We start from the raw sequence: 24,167 nt of genomic DNA on the forward strand, positions 1-24,167 counted from the left end.
GGTACATCCCTTTAGGCAAAACTGCATCATCCTCACAAACATTTACCTTCTTGATTTGAGATTCATCAAACTTCTTTGTCAGCAGGGAAATATTTGTTGCAAGTTCTGTCAATGTTTGCTGGGTATCCTGATTCTCCTTCATGATATTCTGGAGCATAGCACTACCATACGGTACCACATCAGCATTGTTTGAGTGCCAAGCCTGATTATGAGTTGTCCGCTTGTTAAGTATGGTGGTTACTCGTCGAAAGGTCTTGTTCATAAAACACCCATCAGCTGCGTTGTTAGCTACTGACTGCGTCACTGGATCTAACCCTCGGTAGAACTTCTCCATCAAAATATTTTCCGGAAAACCATGATTTAGGCTCTTCTGCAAATACTCTTTGAACCTCTCCCAGGCTTCATATAGTTGTTCCCCTGGTCGCTGCTTGAATTCATATATCTTGTCGCGAATCTCAGCCTTCTTGCTAGGGGGTACCACTTTGTAAGAAAAACATTTACCATCTCTGCCCATGAAGTAATTGAATTTCGGGGCAGCTTCTCGAACCATGTTCTTGCCTCTCCAGCTAAGGAATACTTGAATAACCTCAACCGAATAGAATCTTGTGGAACATTGTTCTGGATGTGATTAGCACACACATCCCCAAAATTCTGCAAATGACGTTAAGGGTCATTCTCGATAGAGTTCCGAAAGTACCCCTCAAGTTTCAGCTGCTGGTAAAGAGATGAGTCAATTTTCACAGTAGCCGCTCCAACTCGAGGTTGAACAATAGCAGATGCATAGTCCTCCTCTTGAACCAGTTCAGCAAAAATATTCTCATCAGCAAAAATGTTCAACCAATTCACCTGATTACCCGCACGCTGATTTTGATTCATGTTCACCTGGTTTACACAGAGTAGCAAACAAGGTGTGATGGAATAAGCAAAAGAATTTAACCAAAGCAAACACTATTTAGTAATTTCAAAACAGTATTCCCCGGCAACGGCGCCAAAATTTGATACGCTCAAATTACACCTATTAATGGTATAACGCGGACGTTGTCAAATATAGTAACCCAACAAGGTTGGGGTCGAATCCCACAGGGAATATGGTGTGAAAAGGTTACTAAAATCGTAGATGCTAAGTTCTAGGTCTAATGTCTTAATCCGATGATTTTGGTAAAATTTGGTTGTTCTATAACTAATTGCTAAACTATTTCTTTGGTGGTAATTTATGGTAAAAGAAACTAAAGTTGTGCCCCGTTAGATAGAATGTATGATCATGGGTATTGATCTTGATATACTTGTAATGGATCAATATGTGAATGCACTTAATCTCTATGTGAATCTCTATTATTTTCCAATAGATAAAGATTATATCTTTCTATGATTTTCCCAAATATAAGAAAGTGATAATGAAGAACGATTAATCATGCCAAGTAAATTCTTCCTATTCCTAAGTGAATTTATTAAACAAAGTTTAAAGCTTTGAGTTCTTGTTAATTATTCTTACCAACCCTAATTATTTTCCCAAATAAATTAGGGTTTATGGCTTTAATCAATGTTTGCAACCATTAATTATGAATGAAGAATGAAGAATAACTAAACCCTAATAATCCATTAATTGTATATCAATCACACACCCAATCACAAAACACCCATCATTGGGTTCACAACCCTAGTAAGGGAATTTAGCTACTCATGACAAAGAACAAGAAATAAGAAATTGAAGAATTCATAATTGCTTACTTTGGAATGAAAAAGGAATTGGTAATACTTGAATTGATGTTTGAATCTTCAAAAACTAGAGAGCATTTAATGTTCTAGGTCAAGAGACAAAAATATAATAACTGATGTCTATTAAAAACCCTACAATGACTATTTATAGGTTTTGGAAATACAAAAGTTACAGATTTGCACTTTGGTCCCGTCATGGCGAAATACGGTCCGTAAATCACTTTACGGACCGTAAAAATGGTTTACGCCCAAGTTAGCTTCTCAGTTGTGTGCAACTTTCTCTTTTGAAATACGGACCGTAAAGTGGTTTACGGTCCGTAAACTGCATGGTCGTATTTCAACATCCAACACTTCGACTTTCTGCCAGATGCTCAACTGGTTAAATACGTGGTGGAATACGGACCGTAAACTGAAATACGGTCCGTAAACCTAGCTCGTAAACCACCATCTTCTCAGCTTGACTTTCTGGTTCTGTTATCCGTTAACACGACCATGGAATACGGCCCGTATTGTAGAATACGGCCCGTAAACCTCATTTACGACCTATTTCTGCACTTCAACTGTGATTGTGCCGAATCTGTTCCTTTACCTGAAAAACACTAAAAACCACGTAAAATCACATAGGCTTGCTTAAAAACAAGTAAAACTTATAGTGAAAAAGCATCGATTGTGGCGTAAAATCACGCCACATCAATACCTATGGCATTCAGAACATGAGAAGTATCAGAAGGCTTCAAAAATAGACTAGTTATAATCATGCTAAGCTCCCTTTCACTTACTTGGGATGTCCCATCTATACTGGAAGGAAAACATGCAACCTTTTCTCAAATTTTGCTACTAAAGTCTTAAATAAAGCAGGAGGATGGCAAAGAAACATGCTTTCTACTGGGGGAAGGTTGTTGTACTTAAGTACATACTGCAGTCTCAAACCCTCTATCTTATGGTTGCTTTAGTTCCTCCAGTTACTGTCACCAAAAAAATAGAGATGCACTTCTCTAATTTCTTCTGAGGCAAAAAAGAGGAGAAGAACAAGTACCACTGGAGCTCCTGGGACAATATGTGCTTCCCTTATGAGGAGGGTGGACCTGGCTTCAAGAAGCTCAATGACATCAGTAAGGCCTTCACTACCAAGAGATGGTGGAGATTCAGGAATGAAAATAACCTTTGGTCTAGATTTCTTAAGGCCAAATATTGTCCAAGATCTAATCCCAACTCTAAAATGAGGAAATCTAAATACTCTAATGCTTGGAGATCTTTTCTAAGTATTAGAGGGGAAGCTGAAAAGAACATATTTTGGGAGATAGGAGAGAGCAATGCTCTTTTCTGGTGGGATTCTTGGACCTCTTTTGGTCCTTTAGTTCACACTATTAACCATCTAGTGAAACCAGGTAACACTAGGGTAAAGGATTTTTTTCTAGATGGGGCCTGGGATCATAACAGACTCTCTACAATCCTTCCTCATCAGGTGGTCAATGAGATCAACTAGAAAATTTTCAACAACAACACCAAAGACAATGTTTTTTGGACCATTACCACTGATGGGAATTTCTCTACTGCCTCAGCCTACAAGATGCTGAGACAAAAAAGAACTCTCATGACTCAATCCAAAGAAATTTGTACCAAAGGTTTGCCTTTTCAAATTTCATTTTTTATGTGGAGACTTACTAAAAGGAAACTTCCTTTTGATGATACTCTTACCAGGTTTGGAATTCAGCCAGATACCAGATGCATCTGTTGCAGAATTGACAAACAAGAGACTCTTAATCATGTTTTTGCTAGGAGTGACCTGGCTATCAGAGCATGGAAAATGGCTTTGGATCCACCGGGTATCAACTATAGGCAATATAATGTTGCTGATATTTTGAAAAACTGGTGGAACGAGAAAGCGGCTAATGCTATTCATAGAGTTCTACTAAATATTACTCCTAGCATAATATGTTGGGAAATCTGGAAAGCTAGGTGTACAAAGAAATTTGACAACAAGAATGCATCTACTGCTAGAATCAAGCAAAAACTCTTATTTCAAGTCAAGATCACCCTGGGAAAATCTTTAGCAGGATGAATGAAGACTGGAACTGGGAGCTTGTTTATGACTTGGCTATTAACTGTAGAGCAGGAATCACTAGCAAATTGGTCCTATGGGAATGACCAGAGCAATATTCAGTTATTTTGAATACTGATGGCACTTGTTCTCCCTCTTTATCCAAGGCAGGGGCAGGAGGAATTGTTAGGAAAAGAAATGGAGACTTGGTTATGGCTTTTTCTAAACCTCTCCATTTCTTAACTAACAATTCTAGTGAAATTCAAGCTGCTCTTTATGGATTAAAATGGTGCCACACTAATAACCTCTCAGATTTCCTAATGCAACTGGATTCTTTCTTAGTTGTGCAGATGATTCAAGGTAGGAGGAAAGTTCCATGGAATTATCAAAAGCTTATTGAGGAAGCTAAGAAGATAGTCAACATAAGAAAAGTCAAAGTAATACACTGCTACAGAGAAGCCAACATGGTAGCAGATGCTCTGTCCAAGTTCTCCGACTCACTCAATCAAGAAAAATTTTACTTCCAAGAGAATGATTTACAAGCTGCTGCCCTTGGTCCTCTTTTCTTAGACAAACTAGGCTTTCCATCATTCAAAATCAGGCCTGCAAAACATACAGGGTGGTACTTTGATCCACCTTAGACAATTAAGCTCCCAGTGCTCAAACTAGACATTAGCCTAAGTCTGTAAGCAGTTGGGAATAAAAACTTTTTGGTGCTCCATCATGTCATTATGGCTGAGAATAGCTCAGATCCTTCTTCTGATATTTGTAAGTTATGATGCACATGTCCTATCTTTGTATAGTTTCCTAATACTAGGATAGAAGAGGTAAGGTATATGCCCTCCTCCTTGTATTGTTTGCCTTTGGTTTTTCAATTGACAAGGTCGGGGTCTATGCAAAACCCCCCAACATCACATGGGTGAAAGCCTGGATGATTGGTTTCTAAAAACAAAAAGTAAATCCACTTCAACCCTCACCTTTTCCATACTTGGTCTAGTCATACTCTTAGTAGCAGCATCTATTTCTAGAGGGGTGCCTACTTCATTAGCTATTTCCTTAACATAATGCCAATTGTGTAAATGAAAAGGTAAATCTGGAAGTAGAATCCAAACAGGAACAATAGGGAGGTCCTCCTCTGGTTTGAAGTGCAGTGTCCACTTCTGGAGCCAAATTTGATAACCATCTACTTCAATCAATCATTTGTACAGAATGAAATTGTAGTTCTCCTCATTAGTGAAGTTTAGAAAAATGTTGAAATTGTCGAATACACCTATTTTTGGACTTTCTTTCATACGAAATTTTTTCGAGAATTTCGACCTAAGCGTGTCAATTTGGGGTCTGATCTTGAGAAATCTGCCAACAATTGTCCTCGACAGTGATTAGCCATAACTCCATAGAAATCTTTGGCTTTAAATATCACTGCAGGTTTGCCATTGTGAGAGGTTGTTCGAGCTTTGATCGATTCGGGTTCAATGTGATTTGGGATACCTGATGAACCCGGAGCATCCGTGAGATTTGTAGCATACGATCCTATAGAATCATACCTTGGTGGGATCACCTCAGTTGAGGCTTACTTTTGGTCAGGTGCACGCGCTGATGGGGTGCTAATCGGCAGCCCCATGGCCCAATCAGAAAAGTAACGGTAAGAAAGTTAGTTATAATAGTAATATTTAAAAGAGATAACAGGTGTGGCGCGTTCTATTTCCTAAGCATATTTTTTTTGTTAGATTTTGAAGATACATTTTCTAAAATAAGTTTTCCCTCTCCTTTACTGTTTATGTTCTGCTATGTTGCAGTAACTATCTTGGGAGGTCAGGTTGTTATCCCCCTCCTATGTATATTTTTTGATATAAAAATAATATATATGGTAGGGGTATTGCCACAGTACCCCTACCACTTCAGAAGGTTGAAGCCCGAGTGGTTGGATTAAAACAAGAACTCACCACTCTCAGTTTCAATTTTGCTTCAAACTAATGGAGATGGGAAGTAAGTACTATTTATAGATATAATGACCTTGCCTACGGAGTTGTTCAATGTAAACTTCAAAGGAGAGGGTAGTGGCCTATTTAATAAATATGTAGAATGTAAGTAGACTGTAGACTCCATCAAGGGGAAAGAAGCAGACTTCTTCAGACTGGATTCACATCTTTCCTAGATTAGCCTAAGAAACAAATAGCAACAACCTTAATTAAGATCAAAAACATAAACAGCACAAAAGAACATTGGAAAAGCTAAAATGCTTCAACGAAACATTGCTGGAAGTAGACACAACACCATCTGTAAATAATATACTGTATATAAAAATAGATCTTCGAACTACTTCAATAGAAAAGGATAGCTCATGGAGTGGGGGTTGACCAATAACCTATGAGGATGCAATTACACTTTCTTCCCCTTAACTAATGTGAGACCCTAACACGCTCCAATATCCCCCCCCCCCCCCCCCCCCGTCCCTTAGCACGTACATGATTGGACTATGAAGCGTAGATAATATAACATGGGACTCCAACATTGAATAATCAAACAATTGGGCTAAATTTAGATTTCTTACCATGTAACTAAAAGGAAAATGGATTTTGAATTAAATTCAACTCAAAAGCTAATCATTTATGTCGTTATCAAAATTTTCCAAGAATAGATACAACAACTTATAGCCTTAATGACTTTCACATAAACTAAACGAAATAATGTTGCCTCAGGTTCTTGAGATAATTAGTACATATGTTGTTGGTCTGGAATTAGCAAAGAAATAAACAACATAGCATTTCATGAGTTTCATAGTTATAATTAGAAAAGGTCCATGCTAATGCTTCATAAAGCCGGCACAAATTAAAAAGAGGAGTCCGGAACCAAAATGCCCCTAAAAAAAACATTTTGAACCAAAATATCCCAACAAAAAAAATGTTACCAAAATACCTTTAGCGCAGTAATTTACTGCGCTAAAGCAGTTAATGGGGACAGCTCTGTTAACTACTATAGCGCAGTAATTTATTGCGCTATAGTGTCCCTCCTGTTTTTTTTTCGGCCCTATTGGTTAACCCTTCTTCCATTACACTTTTTAACGTACTTTGACCATAGATTAATCATGCTTCGGGACCCCGAAACTTCAATATTTTATATAGAACCCTACTTATTTTTATGCGATTAATAAGGTAGGATCAATACATCAAGGATACACAAAAGTTCGGATGGCCGTTTTAGTGGTTGAAAAGTGCTCGAACGCCATTTTCGTTTGAAGGCTCAGTGACATTAGCTTGAAGTTCTTTACGAATACTTAAACTTGTTCATTAATAATTAATTAAAAGTTAGTCAAAAATGGCAGCATTCATACAAAAAAAAAACTTAATTAAATTGCATCATTCATAACCTTGAGTAGATGAAAATACTTAACATACTAATATTCCTCAAAATAACAGCATAATCAAAAATTAGACTTAAAACTAAAATTACAACATTCTTAATCATCATCAGAGTACAAGACCTCAATATCGTCCTCAGAAAAATATTGGCGATTTCTTAAGACACATCTTTTTCAGTAGCAGTTAGTTCTCTACCGGTTGATGATGCTTGTTCTTCGGCAAACTTTAGCATGTAAAATATACATCGTCTTGCCAGCATTCTGTTGTTTTCTTTTCTAATCCTTTGCACGGCAAGCTCGCAAGTTTCTGGACCTGCTTGAGTCATGGTTAAGGAGTACCTTGTTGGGATTGGAGCGTTGAGATTTTCCAAGTCACGAACAAGACGTTCTGATTCGGCAAGCCGATATGACCATCCTTGGCGTAAACCGCAATAATATTCCTGCGGATCTGAATATTTCACACTGCAGAAATCATCATTACGCTCTATAAGAAGGTGGGAATTTAGCTCGTCTAGTTTGAAATCACTGGTATCGCTCCAAAAACTGCTATGATTTGAACTCTCATCATCACTGCTATTTGGTTCTTTTGGAAGGAGTAAAGACCAAGCTGAGTTTCTACTACTCGACATTGAATATGGTGTAGTCTAATAACAAAATAAAGGGCTATTTATATAGTTGCAAACCCCCAAGTACCCTCGGGGAGGGGGGGGGGGGGCTTGGGGGAGGGTCTTTATGACCCTACCTACTTACGTTATTGTAAGAAAAATATTAATCTTCATCGGACATTTCACAGTCCGAATCCCACTTGGATCTAAATCTTGTGCTACCATGTATACCATATTCTACTCTATGGTAACGTATTTGCATCCGAGTGTTCTCTTCACGAAAACTATTAAGAGCCAAATTAAAATCTTGTGGAGTTCCGCGAGGCATTGACATTGCACATTTTTTTGGGCGTTTAAGCCCTACTGACGCTAACTTGTGTTCCAGTGCTGCAGCCTCCCTAACACGCCAATCCCACTCCTCTCTTATTTTATTATTGTATTCTCGATTGAATCTATCGTTAGGGTTATGTGAGAAACGAAAATCATCATAATCTAGTTCCCAGGTCCTACCCATTGCTTCAAATATGCTTGCTGGAGTGAACGATATAACACGACTAATATCTCTAAATTGGTCAAAAAATGACATAGTAACGCAATTTTGTGTGGAATGTTGTGTGGTTGGTAACAACTATTCGTCAAATTACGTTATATAAAGTTTGATTCGAATCATGACATTTTTCTGTTTGACAGTTGAGGTGACGATATCGTGCAGGGGTATAGCGCAGTAAAATAGTGTGTTATACCAGTATAACGCATTAAATTACTACGTTATACTGTCATAACATGGTATTTTACACAGCATAACGCAGTAATTTACTGCGCTATTCTGCTGGGACCTGACATAATGCAGTTATTTCTTGCATTATGCAACACTCCGTTCTTAATTTGATTTGACGTAACACTGTAAGACACTGTAATTGCATGCATGCGTTGGTTCTATATTCAAACTTCAAATCCTATTAATACCGAGTTCGTATAAGGCAAAAAAAGCAAAAATTTTGAAGTTTCATCTAGTTTTTGCATTTTGTATTCCTCCTAAATTATTCAAAATATGGCAGATGTTCCAAGAATTAGAGTTTCTTTATTCTGGGACAGACAAATTATATTCGAGGAAAATAATTTGCACTATGATTCTTCCCCAAAATACCATGTTAAGTTCCCCCTTGACTTAAAATTCTTAAAAATACTCCAAGCCTTGTATAATAGACTACAAGTTAGTAGAAGTGATTTTGATCTAAATATAATTGGAAAATATCCAATGTCATTTACGCCGCAAGGTGTAACTAGTTATGGACAGTGGTACATTCAAGACGATGATTCTTTGACTGATTATTTGAAGGCGCCTTATGATTATAGGCAATGCATAACTTTAAACGTCCTTGAAATGTATATAGAGAAGTTCCCCATTAATCGACTTGAATTCATGGCTAGGGCTCCTCGGCAAGCCCGAAATAGACCTCGTCGGGAAGCCCCGTTTATAATTCAGGCCGAAGTCACTCAAGTGGAACCTACTTATCAGCACAATTACCCAGACATGAGTACCTATGAAAGCATTTTGACTAGCCAACTGCCTTTGGATAGTTTAAGTCAGCAATTTGACGGGCAGTGGTAAATATTCATTTTTTACATTATTATTATTATTATCATCATCATCATCATCATTATGTGTAGTGGCACTTGAATGCTACTAATGATGTCAGTTATATTATTTAGGGGTTATACACCATATATGGATCATATCGGACGGTCTCCTCAATCGGGATGGATAATCAGGTTGGAACATCCTCACCCTATCCAACAACTCAAAGCGATGGTCCTTCCTCAAGTTTCGGTGCAGTTGATTACTATCGGTACGTCTATTTTTTTTAACGTCAATAGTGTTATTTGATGTGCAGTAGTTAAAACACCCTAATTTCTTATGTAGGGAGAATGTGGTGGTTGCACCAAATTATAGGAAAAGGCCTGCTATGAACGGTCCGGATTATCCGAATTATATAGTGACATCGTCCAGCGATAGTGAGGAAATACCTAATGCGGAGGAAAGTGACGATGAGCAAAGTGACGATAAGATTGAGGTTGGAACTAATCCTCAACATCAAGTAGAACTGTTGCAAGACATGATGAACAGTCCGACACACGAGGAGGAACTGAATTCACAGCAACCATTTGAACAGCAAGAGTCGACTCCGGTTCAGCCGCAAAGCCAATTTCAACAGCAAGAGTCTGTTACACCTCTCATTTTCATACGTTGAGTTTCGCCGAATGCTAATTGTCCTAGCCTTGGGAAGTAGGATAAATTTTTCGAGGTCATGGGGATAGATATGTCCATCTTGGGTATATAATGGAGAAAAACCATGTTTAGTAAGCCTCGGGAAGGTTTAAGACTCGTCGGATCATCGGAGTTAAGTTTCAGTGGAAGTTTGGTAAAATGTCACATTATGGCGCACTTTGTGGCGCAACATGCGAGTAGCAAAGCGCGCTTTGCAGCCACGCAGTTGCGCAGCAAAGTGTGACAGTGAAATTTGGTGATGTTGCGAGGTCTGCGACACAATATGCGGCTCGCAAAGCACGCTTTGCGTCTAGCAAAGCTTGCAGCATGTTGTGTCGGTCCAGAATTTTTTGGACCACTATAAATAGACCAAATTCGACCCTAACTCATTATTTTACCATTTTTGGACATAGAAACCTCTAGAATTCTCTCCATTCTCCATCCACAAGAAACCAAGAGAAATCCATGATCAACTACATTAAACCCACAAAATCAAGTGTAAGAAACCTACCAAAGTTCATCTACATCAAGAAATCTCAAGGGAAGTGAGTTAGAGTTTTTTACAAGAAGAGAAATTCCCACTCAAGGTTTATTCATCCATTATCTAAGGTGAGTTTTATGATCATTCTTGGTTGTTTAAGGTGTTGAAAGTTAAAAACACATGGATTGTACAAAAATATAGGAAATGGGTCATGAATGTGTGAATAATGACATTGTTGGGTAAAGGTTTGGATTGAATTATGAATATTGGTATGTTGTGAATGACATTTAGACCATGGAATAAGTATTATATATGAGAAAACGCGATAGTGAACTATAACCACAATTATGGAGAAATTGAAGAGGAATTGTGAAATGCGGATAATGTAGATGAATGATGATTGTTGTCTATTATATTGTGAATGTTGTTATGAACGTTTGGGAGTTGATATAGAATATGGGGAAAGTAGTATAAACAAAGGAAATGCTGCCCAATTTTCATTAGCTTTAGTAATCATGTTTAAGTAATCGATTGGCTAATGTTCATGCGACTTCTCTTGAAGGTAGAAACGAGGGCATTGAAGGAGAACAAGCAAGCGATAGAGTAGTTAAACGTAAAAGGTATGTAAGGCTAATCCTTTCCTTCTAAGACATGAATCTTCCAAATTTTCCATGATCATCCTATACGATGGAGACTATGAGTCCATGAATATACAAAGCTACATACGCATATGATTAAGAAAGGAAATATGATACGAGCATGATAATGATGATGATGAATGTAAGTATGAGTAATTCTAGTGTAATGCAAGAGGTCCATGAAGCTAATAATTCTAAGTATGGTTTCATCGAAGCTTCTCTTTGCGTACACTCACCGTAAATTGTTAGTTCCTTCAAGGTAAGATATGATGCTGATGATTACTCCATAATATAATCGGGGGTTCACGACCTTATGTCACCCCGACATAGCCATAGTTGCCTTCAAAGTCTAGTGTATGTTCTTAATGATAAATGCATAATGATGCTAAGTCATGATATGCCTATGAGATGATCAATAATGTAAGTTTATGATATACTTATACAAGGTATGAAAATGTTAAGTTATGAATGATTATGTGACAATATGATCCCACCGTGCCTAAATGGCCGGGCATGTCACAGCGAAGGCGGGCCGCATACGATTCCACCGTGCCTAAAATGGACGAGCATGTCACCGCTAAGACGAGCTGCTATGTATACACCGTGCCTAGAAGGCCGGACATGATCACCACTAGTGGGAGGCATATGATGGTTACCCGGACGCAGGTTAACAATGAGGATTATGATATGATGATATATGCGTTGTGAAGACATATGTACTATGATTATTTAAATATACGATATATGTATGAAATGTATTCACCTATGAAACTCATACAGGTTATACCTTCCTCTCATGGCTCATGATTCTTCTATTATGTTTATTTCGTTCTTGTCTTACATACTCAGTACAATGTTCGTACTGACCTCCGTTTTCTTTGGACTATGTGTTCATGACCACGGGTAGACAGGGAGGTGAGCTTGATCCAGACTCGTACGAGCTGTCAGCTGACCTGAGAGCACTCCATTGTTCCGAAGGTGCTACTTGGTTTATTCTTTTGTGTATGTATATGTATATGTATTTTGGGCACGACGGGGTCTTGTCCCGTCTATATGTCTAGTACTCTAGTAGAGGCTCGTAGATACGCATGTGTGGGTAGTATGGTCTCACGATGCTATGATTGTGTGTATATATATATATATATATATATATATATATATATTTTGATAGCTGAAGGGCTTATGTATATAAAATTAATTATGTTTTCCAAATGAAAAATGGTCGTCTTATGATTATGAATATATAAATGGTAAAGAAGTGTATAATGACTATGACGAGTAAGGAAATGAATGGTGCTCGGTGGTTAGCCCCGGGTACCTGTCACGACCCCTAGTTGGGTAGTGACAAAAGTGGTATCAGAGCAGTTCAGTCGTAGGAAGTGTCTACGAGCCGTGTCTAGTAGAGTCTTGTTTATGGTGTGTTGCGCGCCACACTAATAAACAGGAGGCTACAGGGCATTTAGGAAAAATGACCATCTTTCATCTTAAGAGATCGTGCGATAGAGCTGTGTTATAAGATTTTCCCCACTAAATAGTGTGCTATGATTTCAGAAATGCCGCCAAAGGGAAAAGCTACAGCCGCCCAGAAGGGAGAGACTACGACAAAAAGGCGGGTGGAAAAAGAGCCTCCGATGATTGTAGAAAAGGGCGAATCACATTATGAGGCTCTATCTAATACTTCCACCACCCCGCCCAATGTAGAAGAACAAGGTGGAGCTTCAGCTCCAATTCCTCCACCGGTTGCTTCGGGTCAACAAGTGACCGAGGCCATTCATCTACTGATACAATTAGTTGCCACCCAGGCACAGTGGCAGAATGTGAGTTCAAGTGATCGGGCAACTAGTACCAGAGCCCGTGATTTTATGAGTTTGAATCCTCCGGAGTTTTTTGGGTCAAAGCCGGATGAAGACCCGCAAGGTTTTATTGATGAGATGCTGAGAACATTGAGGATTATTCATGCCTCCGAAACTGAATCTGTGGAGTTGGCATCTTATAGACTTCGAGATGTGGCGGTATTGTGGTACAATAATTGGCTAGCATCAAGAAAAGAAAATGCGCCTCCTCCCGTGTGGCAAGAATTTGTAGATGCTTTCATCTGTCACTATTTGCCACCCGAGGTCCGCCGAGCTAGAGCGGATAGGTTCTTAAATCTGAAGCAAGAAAACATGAGTGCCCGGGAATATAGCTTTCAATTTAATTCATTGGGTAGATATGCCCCGACTATGGTGGTCGATATGGGAGATAGGGTACATAGGTTTATGAGTGGCTTGGGGCCACATTTGTTCAAGGATTTTTTGACGGCTTCGTTGCAAGAAGGGATAGATATTTCCCGAGTACAAGCCCATGCCCAGAATTTAGAAGGACAACGACATCCGCAAAGGGGTGATCGCGACATTGATATAAGGCAAAGCAAGAGAGCCAGACCTATGGGAGCAGGTAGCGATTATAGAGGGGGATCAAGGCAGACTTATTCCCAACATTCAGGCCAATCGGTGACTAGTGCGCCTCCACGATTTGCAGATAGGATATTTGATCGCTCCTTTTCTTCAGGACAGAATCAGAGTTCGAGAACTTTGGGTTCCCAGTTTAGGGGTGACTACAGTCAGAGGAGACCACCAGTTCCACGATGTAGCCAGTGCAGAAAATTACACTAAGGGCCATATTGCCAGGGCACAGATGCTTGCTATGTTTGTGGACAGACTGGGCATTTGATGCGAGATTGTCCCTCGAGGTATGGTAGAGGTGGGGTTCAGCCCACAGGATCAGCAGTTGGTTCCTCTTCATGCGCCCGGTAGGGCAGACTACCCCAATGTCAGCAGGTCGAGGTAGAGACAGAGGGGGAGCATCTACTTCAGGTGCCACTCAGCCCCGTGTGTATGCGTTAGCCGGACGACAGGATCTGGAGTCCTCCCCAGATGTGGTTACAGGTACATTATTTGTATTTTCCCATGATGTATATGCCTTGATAGATCCGGGTTCTACTCTATCTTATATTACTCCGTATGTTGCCGGTCGTATTGGGGTGAAACCTAAGCCAATAAAACCTTTTGAGGTATCTACTCCGGTTGTGATCCCGTGATAGTTAGACAAGTGTATAAAAATTTTGTAATTGTGATATGCGGCGCCCGACCAAAGTTGACTTAATTGAGTTGGAAATGTTAGATTTCGATGTGATTATGGGTATGGATTGGTTGGCCTCATGTTATGCTAATGTGGATTGTCGGATGAAAATAGTTCGATTTCAATTTCCGGGAGAGCCCGTTCTTGAATGGAAGGGTAATACAGCATCCCCAAGAGGTAGGTTTATTTCCTACCTTAAGGTGAGAAAGATGATTGGTAAGGGCTATACTTATCACTTAGTCCGAGTACATGACACCGAAGCAAAGTCTCCAACTTTCCAATCCGTTCCGGTAGTGAATGAATTCCCGAATATATTTCCAGATGAGCTTCCAGGCCTTCCCCGAGAAAGAGAGATTGATTTTGCCATTGATGTGTTGCCGAACACCAAGCCTATTTCTATCCTTCCTTATCGAATGGCTCCGGCAGAATTGAAAGAGCTAAAGGCACAATTGAATGATTTTCTTGAGAAGGGGTTTATTAGACCCAGTTCATCACCGTGGGGAGCACCAGTCTTGTTCGTGAGAAAGAAAGATGGTTCCCTACGAATGTGCATCGATTATAGGCAGTTGAACAAGGTGACGACAAAGAACAAATATCCTCTCCAAGGATTGATGATCTGTTTGATCAACTATAGGGTGCCAAGTTGTTTTCTAAAATAGACTTGAGGTCGGGTTATCATCAAGTGAGAGTTAGATAAGAAGATATCCCCAAAATAGCCTTCAGAACGAGATACGGCCATTGTGAATTCCGGGTGATGTCGTTTGGGTTGACTAATGCTCCGGCAGTGTTCATGAATTTGATGAATAATATATTCAGACCACTCTTGGATTTATTCGTGATAGTATTCATTGATGATATTCTGGTATACTCTCGCACGGAATCAGAACATGCAGATCATTTACGTATCGTTCTTGGAATTCTTCGAACCCGAGAATTGTATGAAAAATTTTCAAAGTGCGCGTTTTGGCTGAATTCTGTAACATTTCTGGGCCATGTTATTTCAGATGATGGCATTCGAGTCGACACTCAGAAAATTGAAGCTGTGAAGACTTGGCCAAGGCCTACGACGCCTACAGAGGTCCGTAGTTTTCTGGGATTGGCAGGTTACTATAGAAGGTTCATAGAGGGATTATCCTCTATTTCAGCCCCATTGACGAAGCTAACCCAGAAGTCAGTTAAATTTCAATGGAATGATGCTTGTGAACGCAGCTTCCAAGAGTTGAAGGACAGTTTAACCTCAGCTCCAGTCTTAACACTTCCAGAAGGGTCAGATGGTTATGTGGTGTACTGTGATGCTTCCGGTGTTGGGTTAGGATGTGTGTTAATGCAGCACGTTAGAGTCATTGCTCATGCTTCGAGACAGCTGCGGAAACATGAAAAGAACTATCCAACTCATGATCTCGAATTGGCTGCAGTTATTCATGCATTGAAAATGTGGAGACATTACTTGTATGGAGAGCATGTTGATATTTATACAGATCACAAGAGTATTCAATACATTTTCAAACAAAAGGAATTAAATCTGCGGCAGAGGCGGTGGTTAGAGTTATTGAAAGATTACGATATGAATATTTTATACCACCCTAGAAAAGCAAATGTAGTAGCTGATGCGCTTAGCCGCAGATCAATGGGTAGCCTATGTGAAGTTCCTCCAGAGAAGAAAGAATTAATTCATGAGCTCCACCAATTGGCTAATCTTGAAGTACGTTTAATTGATTCGGGTGGTGCAGGAATTGATATTAACGATTCCACAGTTTCGTCTCTGAATATGGAAGTGAAAGAGCGTCAGTATGAAGATCCTCAATTGTGCCATTACAGAGATACAGTTCATGGTCAAGAGAAGTCTCCATTTGAAATTTCTATGGATGGGATTATTAGGTACCGAGGCAGGCTATGTGTTCCGAATGTTGGGGAATTACGTCGTTGAATTCTAGAAGAAGCTCATTATTCTCGGTATTCTATTCACCCATGTGCCACAAAGATGTATCATGATCTCAAGTTGATATATTGGTGGGATGGGATGAAGAGAGACATAGCAGAATTTGTAGCTCAATGTCCAAATTGCTAGCAAGTGAAGAGTGAACATCAAAAGCCAGGAGGATTATTGCAAGCAATGGAAATCCCAACCTGGAAATGGGAAGTGATCAACATGGATTTTATTGTGGGGTTACCTCGTTCTCGAGGAAAATATGATTCTATATGGGTGATTGTGGATAGATTAACAAAAGCCGCTCATTTCTTCCAGTTCGGACCACATACTCAGCAGAAGATTATGCGAGGTTGTATCTCAAAGAAATTGTGCGGCTCTATGGTATTCCACTATCCATTATCACAGATAGAGGAGCCCAATTTACAGCCAAGTTCTGGAAATCTTTTCAAGAAGGTCTAGGTACTCAAGTGAAGCTTAGCACGGCATTTCATCCGCAGACGGATGGGCAAGCCGAACGTACTATTCAGACTTTGGAAGATATGCTACGGGCTTGTGTACTAGACTTTGGTGGTAGCTGGGATGATCACTTACCTCTGATTGAGTTCGCATATAACAATAGCTATCATTCCAGTATCCAAATGGCTCCATATGAAGCTTTATATGGAAGGAAGTGTACATCCCCAATTGGATGGTTTGAAATAGGAGAAGTACAGCTAGTAAGCCCTGAATTAATTCAGCAAGCAGTAGAAAAAGTCAAGGTGATACGAGATCGATTAGTGACAGCCCAAAGTCGCCAAAAATCTTATGCGGACAACCGCCGGCGAGACTTGGAATTTCAAATTGACGATTGGGTATTTTTTAAGGTGTCGCCAATGAAAGGGGTGATGAGATTTGGCAAGAAAGGGAAGTTAAGTCCTCGATACATTGGACTTTATAAAATTATTCGCAAAGTGGGTCATGTAGCCTATGAATTGGACTTGCCTTCAGAGCTTGAATCAGTCCATCCAGTTTTTCATGTCTCAATGCTCCGCAAGAGTGTTGGAGATCCTACGAGGATTGTTCCAATAGATGACGTTCAAGTGACAGAAAAGCTAACCTACGAAGAAGTGCCCATTGCCATATTAGACAGGCAAGTACGAAGGATTCGGAATAAGGAAGTAGCTTCAGTCAAAGTCTTGTGGCAAAATAACAACCGAGAGGAAATGACCTGGGAAGCAGAAGAGAGTATGAATTCCAAGTACACGCACTTATGCCAACCCTCAGGAGAGATTCAAAATGAAACATTAACATTATGAGGCATGTATTCTTTCTTTTCATGCTTTTGGTCGTGCGTGGCCATAAATGTGTTGATATTGTGTTGTAGCCCTATGAGGCAATATTATTATAGGTTGTTGTAACAGGATGGTAGTACCATATTACAGGGGAAACTCTGGCAACATTTCATAGAATTCCCGAGTGTTTAACATTCGAGGACGAATGTTCCAAAAGGGGGGAGAATGTTACACCTCTCATTTTCATACGTTGAGTTTCACCGAATGCTAATTGTCCTAGCCTTGGGAAGTAGGATAAATTTTTTGAGGTCATGGGGATATATATGTCCATCTTGGGTATATAATGGAGAAAAACCATGTTTAGTAAGCCTCGGGAAGGTTTAAGACTCGTCGGATCATCGAAGTTAAGTTTCGGTGGAAGTTTGGTAAAATGTCACATTATGGCGTACTTTGTGGCGCAACATGCGAGCAGCAAAGCGCGCTTTGCGGCCACGCAGTTGCGCAGCAAAGTGTGACAGTGAAATTTGGTGATGTTGCGAGGTCTGCGACACAATATGCGGCTCGCAAAGCACGCTTTGCGTCTAGCAAAGCTTGCAGCATGTGGTGTCGGTCCAGAATTTTTTGGACCACTATAAATAGACCAAATTCGACCCTAACTCATTATTTTACCATTTTTGGACATAGAAACCTCTATAATTCTCTCCATTCTCCATCCACAAGAAACCAAGAGAAATCCATGATCAATTACATTAAACCCACAAAATCAAGTGTAAGAAACCTACCAAAGTTCATCTACATCAAGAAATCTCAAGGGAAGTGAGTTAGAGTTTTTTACAAGAAGAGAAATTCCCACTCAAGGTTTATTCATCCATTATCTAAGGTGAGTTTTATGATCATTCTTGGTTGTTTAAGGTGTTGAAAGTTAAAAACACATGGATTGTACAAAAATATAGGGAATGGGCCATGAATGTGTGAATAATAACATTGTTGGGTAAAGGTTTGGATTGAATTATGAATATTGGTATGTTGTGGTTGTAAGTATGTTGTGGTTGTAAGTTTCATCTAGTTTTTGCATTTTGTATTCCTCCTAAATTATTCAAAATATGGCAGATGTTCCAAGAATTAGAGTTTCTTTATTCTGGGACGGACAAATTATATTCGAGGAAAATAATTTGCACTATGATTCTTCCCCAAAATACCATGTTAAGTTCCCCCTTGACTTAAAATTCTTAAAAATACTCCAAGCCTTGTATAATAGACTACAAGTTAGTAGAAGTGATTTTGATCTAAATATAATTGGAAAATATCCAATGTCATTTACGCTGCAAGGTGTAACTAGTTATGGACAGTGGTACATTCAAAACGCTGATTCTTTGACTGATTATTTGAAGGCGCCTTATGATTATAGGCAATCCATAACTTTAAACGTCCTTGAAATGTATATAGAGAAGTTCCCCATTAATCGACTTGAATTCATGGCTAGGGCTCCTCGGCAAGCCCGAAATAGACCTCGTCGGGAAGCCCCGTCTAAAATTCAGGCCGAAGTCACTCAAGTGGAACCTACTTATCAGCACAATTACCCAGACATGAGTACCTATGAAAGCATTTTGACTAGCCAACTGCCTTTGGATAGTTTAAGTCAGCAATTTGACGGGCAGTGGTAAATATACATTTTTTACATTATTATTATTATTATCATCATCATCATCATCATTATGTGTAGTGGCACTTGAATGCTACTAATGATGTCAGTTATATTATTTAGGGGTTATACACCTGATATGGATCATATCGGACGGTCTCCTCAATCGGGATGGATAATCAGGTTGGAACATCCTCACCCTATCCAACAACTCAAAGCGATGGTCCTTCCTCAAGTTTCGGTGCAGTTGATTACTATCGGTACGTCTATTTTTTTTAACGTCAATAGTGTTATTTGATGTGTAGTAGTTAAAACACCCTAATTTCTTATGTAGGGAGAATGTGGTGGTTGCACCAAATTATAGGAAAAGGCCTGCTATGAACGGTCCGGATTATCCGAATTATATAGTGACATCGTCCAGCGATAGTGAGGAAATACCTAATGCGGAGGAAAGTGACGATGAGCAAAGTGACGATAAGATTGAGGTTGGAACTAATCCTCAACATCAAGTAGAACTGTTGCAAGACATGATGAACAGTCCGACACACGAGGAGGAACTGAATTCACAGCAACCATTTGAACAGCAAGAGTCGACTCCGGTTCAGCCGCAAAGCCAATTTCAACAGCAAGAGTCTGTTACACCTCTCATTTTCATACGTTGAGTTTCGCCGAATGCTAATTGTCCTAGCCTTGGGAAGTAGGATAAATTTTTCGAGGTCATGGGGATAGATATGTCCATCTTGGGTATATAATGGAGAAAAACCATGTTTAGTAAGCCTCGGGAAGGTTTAAGACTCGTCGGATCATCGGAGTTAAGTTTCAGTGGAAGTTTGGTAAAATGTCACATTATGGCGCACTTTGTGGCGCAACATGCGAGCAGCAAAGCGCGCTTTGCAGCCACGCAGTTGCGCAGCAAAGTGTGACAGTGCAATTTGGTGATGTTGCGAGGTCTGCGACACAATATGCGGCTCGCAAAGCACGCTTTGCGTCTAGCAAAGCTTGCAGCATGTTGTGTCGGTCCAGAATTTTTTGGACCACTATAAATAGACCAAATTCGACCCTAACTCATTATTTTACCATTTTTGGACATAGAAACCTCTAGAATTCTCTCCATTCTCCATCCACAAGAAACCAAGAGAAATCCATGATCAACTACATTAAACCCACAAAATCAAGTGTAAGAAACCTACCAAAGTTCATCTACATCAAGAAATCTCAAGGGAAGTGAGTTAGAGTTTTTTACAAGAAGAGAAATTCCCACTCAAGGTTTATTCATCCATTATCTAAGGTGAGTTTTATGATCATTCTTGGTTGTTTAAGGTGTTGAAAGTTAAAAACACATGGATTGTACAAAAATATAGGAAATGGGTCATGAATGTGTGAATAATGACATTGTTGGGTAAAGGTTTGGATTGAATTATGAATATTGGTATGTTGTGAATGACATTTAGACCATGGAATAAGTATTATATATGAGAAAACGCGATAGTGAACTATAACCACAATTATGGAGAAATTGAAGAGGAATTGTGAAATGCGGATAATGTAGATGAATGATGATTGTTGTCTATTATATTGTGAATGTTGTTATGAACGTTTGGGAGTTGATATAGAATATGGGGAAAGTAGTATAAACAAAGGAAATGCTGCCCAATTTTCATTAGCTTTAGTAATCATGTTTAAGTAATCGATTGGCTAATGTTCATGCGACTTCTCTTGAAGGTAGAAACGAGGGCATTAAAGGAAAACAAGCAAGCGATAGAGTAGTTAAACGTAAAAGGTATGTAAGGCTAATCCTTTCCTTCTAAGACATGAATCTTTCAAATTTTCCATGATCATCCTATACGATGGAGACTATGAGTCCATGAATATACAAAGCTACATACGCATATGATTAAGAAAGGAAATATGATACGAGCATGATAATGATGATGATGAATGTAAGTATGAGTAATTCTAGTGTAATGCAAGAGGTCCATGAAGCTAATAATTCTAAGTATGGTTTCATCGAAGCTTCTCTTTGCGTACACTCACCGTAAATTGTTAGTTCCTTCAAGGTAAGATATGATGCTGATGATTACTCCATAATATAATCGGGGGTTCACGACCTTATGTCACCCCGACATAGCCATAGTTGCCTTCAAAGTCTAGTGTATGTTCTTAATGATAAATGCATAATGATGCTAAGTCATGATATGTCTATGAGATGATCAATAATGTAAGTTTATGATATACTTATACAAGGTATGAAAATGTTAAGTTATGAATGATTATGTGACAATATGATCCCACCGTGCCTAAATGGTCGGGCATGTCACAGCGAAGGCGGGCCGCATACGATTCCACCGTGCCTAAAATGGACGAGCATGTCACCGCTAAGACGAGCTGCTATGTATACACCGTGCCTAGAAGGCCGGACATGATCACCACTAGTGGGAGGCATATGATGGTTACCCGGACGCAGGTTAACAATGAGGATTATGATATGATGATATATGCGTTGTGAAGACATATGTACTATGATTATTTAAATATACGATATATGTATGAAATGTATTCACCTATGAAACTCATACAGGTTATACCTTCCTCTCATGGCTCATGATTCTTCTATTATGTTTATTTCGTTCTTGTCTTACATACTCAGTACAATGTTCGTACTGACGTCCGTTTTCTTTGGACTATGTGTTCATGACCACGGGTAGACAGGGAGGTGAGCTTGATCCAGACTCGTACGAGCTGTCAGCTGACCTGAGAGCACTCCATTGTTCCGAAGGTGCTACTTGGTTTATTCTTTTGTGTATGTATATGTATATGTATTTTGGGCACGACGGGGTCTTGTCCCGTCTATATGTCTAGTACTCTAGTAGAGGCTCGTAGATACGCATGTGTGGGTAGTATGGTCTCACGATGCTATGATTGTGTGTGTGTATATATATATATATATATTGATAGCTGAAGGGCTTATGTATATAAAATTAATTATGTTTTCCAAATGAAAAATGGTCGTCTTATGATTATGAATATATAAATGGTAAAGAAGTGTATAATGACTATGACGAGTAAGGAAATGAATGGTGCTCGGTGGTTAGCCCCGGGTACCCGTCACGACCCCTAGTTGGGTAGTGACAAAAGTGGTATCAGAGCAGTTCAGTCGTAGGAAGTGTCTACGAGCCGTGTCTAGTAGAGTCTTGTTTATGGTGTGTTGCGCGCCACACTAATAAACAGGAGGCTACAGGGCATTTAGGAAAAATGGCCATCTTTCATCTTAAGAGATCGTGCGATAGAGCTGTGTTATAAGATTTTCCCCACTAAATAGTGTGCTATGATTTCAGAAATGCCGCCAAAGGGAAAAGCTACAGCCGCCCAGAAGGGAGAGACTACGACAAAAAGGCGGGTGGAAAAAGAGCCTTCGATGATTGTAGAAAAGGGCGAATCACATTATGAGGCTCTATCTAATACTTCCTCCACCCCGCCCAATGTAGAAGAACAAGGTGGAGCTTCAGCTCCAATTCCTCCACCGGTTGCTTCGGGTCAACAAGTGACCGAGGCCATTCATCTACTGATACAATTAGTTGCCACCCAGGCACAGTGGCAGAATGTGAGTTCAAGTGATCGGGCAACTAGTACCAGAGCCCGTGATTTTATGAGTTTGAATCCTCCGGAGTTTTTTGGGTCAAAGCCGGATGAAGACCCGCAAGGTTTTATTGATGAGATGCTGAGAACATTGAGGATTATTCATGCCTCCGAAACTGAATCTGTGGAGTTGGCATCTTATAGACTTCGAGATGTGGCGGTATTGTGGTACAATAATTGGCTAGCATCAAGAAAAGAAAATGCGCCTCCTCCCGTGTGGCAAGAATTTGTAGATGCTTTCATCTGTCACTATTTGCCACCCGAGGTCCGCCGAGCTAGAGCGGATAGGTTCTTAAATCTGAAGCAAGAAAACATGAGTGCCCGGGAATATAGCTTTCAATTTAATTCATTGGGTAGATATGCCCCGACTATGGTGGTCGATATGGGAGATAGGGTACATAGGTTTATGAGTGGCTTGGGGCCACATTTGTTCAAGGATTTTTTGACGGCTTCGTTGCAAGAAGGGATAGATATTTCCCGAGTACAAGCCCATGCCCAGAATTTAGAAGGACAACGACATCCGCAAAGGGGTGATCGCGACATTGATATAAGGCAAAGCAAGAGAGCCATACCTATGGGAGCAGGTAGCGATTATAGAGGGGGATCAAGGCAGACTTATTCCCAACATTCAGGCCAATCGGTGACTAGTGCGCCTCCACGATTTGCAGATAGGATATTTGATCGCTCCTTTTCTTCAGGACAGAATCAGAGTTCGAGAACTTTGGGTTCCCAGTTTGGGGGTGATTACAGTCAGAGGAGACCACCAGTTCCACGATGTAGCCAGTGCAGAAAATTACACTAAGGGCCATATTGCCAGGGCACAGATGCTTGCTATGTTTGTGGACAGACTGGGCATTTGATGCGAGATTGTCCCTCTAGGTATGGTAGAGGTGGGGTTCAGCCCACAGGATCAGCAGTTGGTTCCTCTTCATGCGCCCGGTAGGGCAGACTACCCCAATGTCAGCAGGTCGAGGTAGAGACAGAGGGAGAGCATCTACTTCAGGTGCCACTCAGCCCCGTGTGTATGCGTTAGCCGGACGACAGGATCTGGAGTCCTCCCTAGATGTGGTTACAGGTACATTATTTGTATTTTCCCATGATGTATATGCCTTGATAGATCCGGGTTCTACTCTATCTTATATTACTCCGTATGTTGCCGGTCGTATTGGGGTGAAACCTAAGCCAATAAAACCTTTTGAGGTATCTACTCCGGTTGTGATCCCGTGATAGTTAGACAAGTGTATAAAAATTTTGTAATTGTGATATGGGGCGCCCGACCAAAGTTGACTTAATTGAGTTGGAAATGTTAGATTTCGATGTGATTATGGGTATGGATTGGTTGGCCTCATGTTATGCTAATGTGGATTGTCGGATGAAAATAGTTCGATTTCAATTTCCGGGAGAGCCCGTGCTTGAATGGAAGGGTAATACAGCATCCCCAAGAGGTAGGTTTATTTCCT

At 40.0% G+C, this 24,167-nt stretch overlaps 1 non-coding gene across 1 annotated transcript; it reads left to right on the forward strand.

Moving 5' to 3' along the window:
* Nucleotides 1-350: 350 nt before the first annotated feature.
* On the forward strand, nt 351-456 carry LOC132638972 (small nucleolar RNA R71). Its single transcript, XR_009582024.1, has one exon. It is a non-coding gene; the product is annotated as a small nucleolar RNA R71 (small nucleolar RNA).
* The last annotated feature ends 23,711 nt before the right edge of the window (nt 457-24,167 follow it).

Source organism: Lycium barbarum, chromosome 4, assembly GCF_019175385.1.
Source record: "Lycium barbarum isolate Lr01 chromosome 4, ASM1917538v2, whole genome shotgun sequence".
NCBI lineage: Eukaryota > Viridiplantae > Streptophyta > Magnoliopsida > Solanales > Solanaceae > Lycium > Lycium barbarum.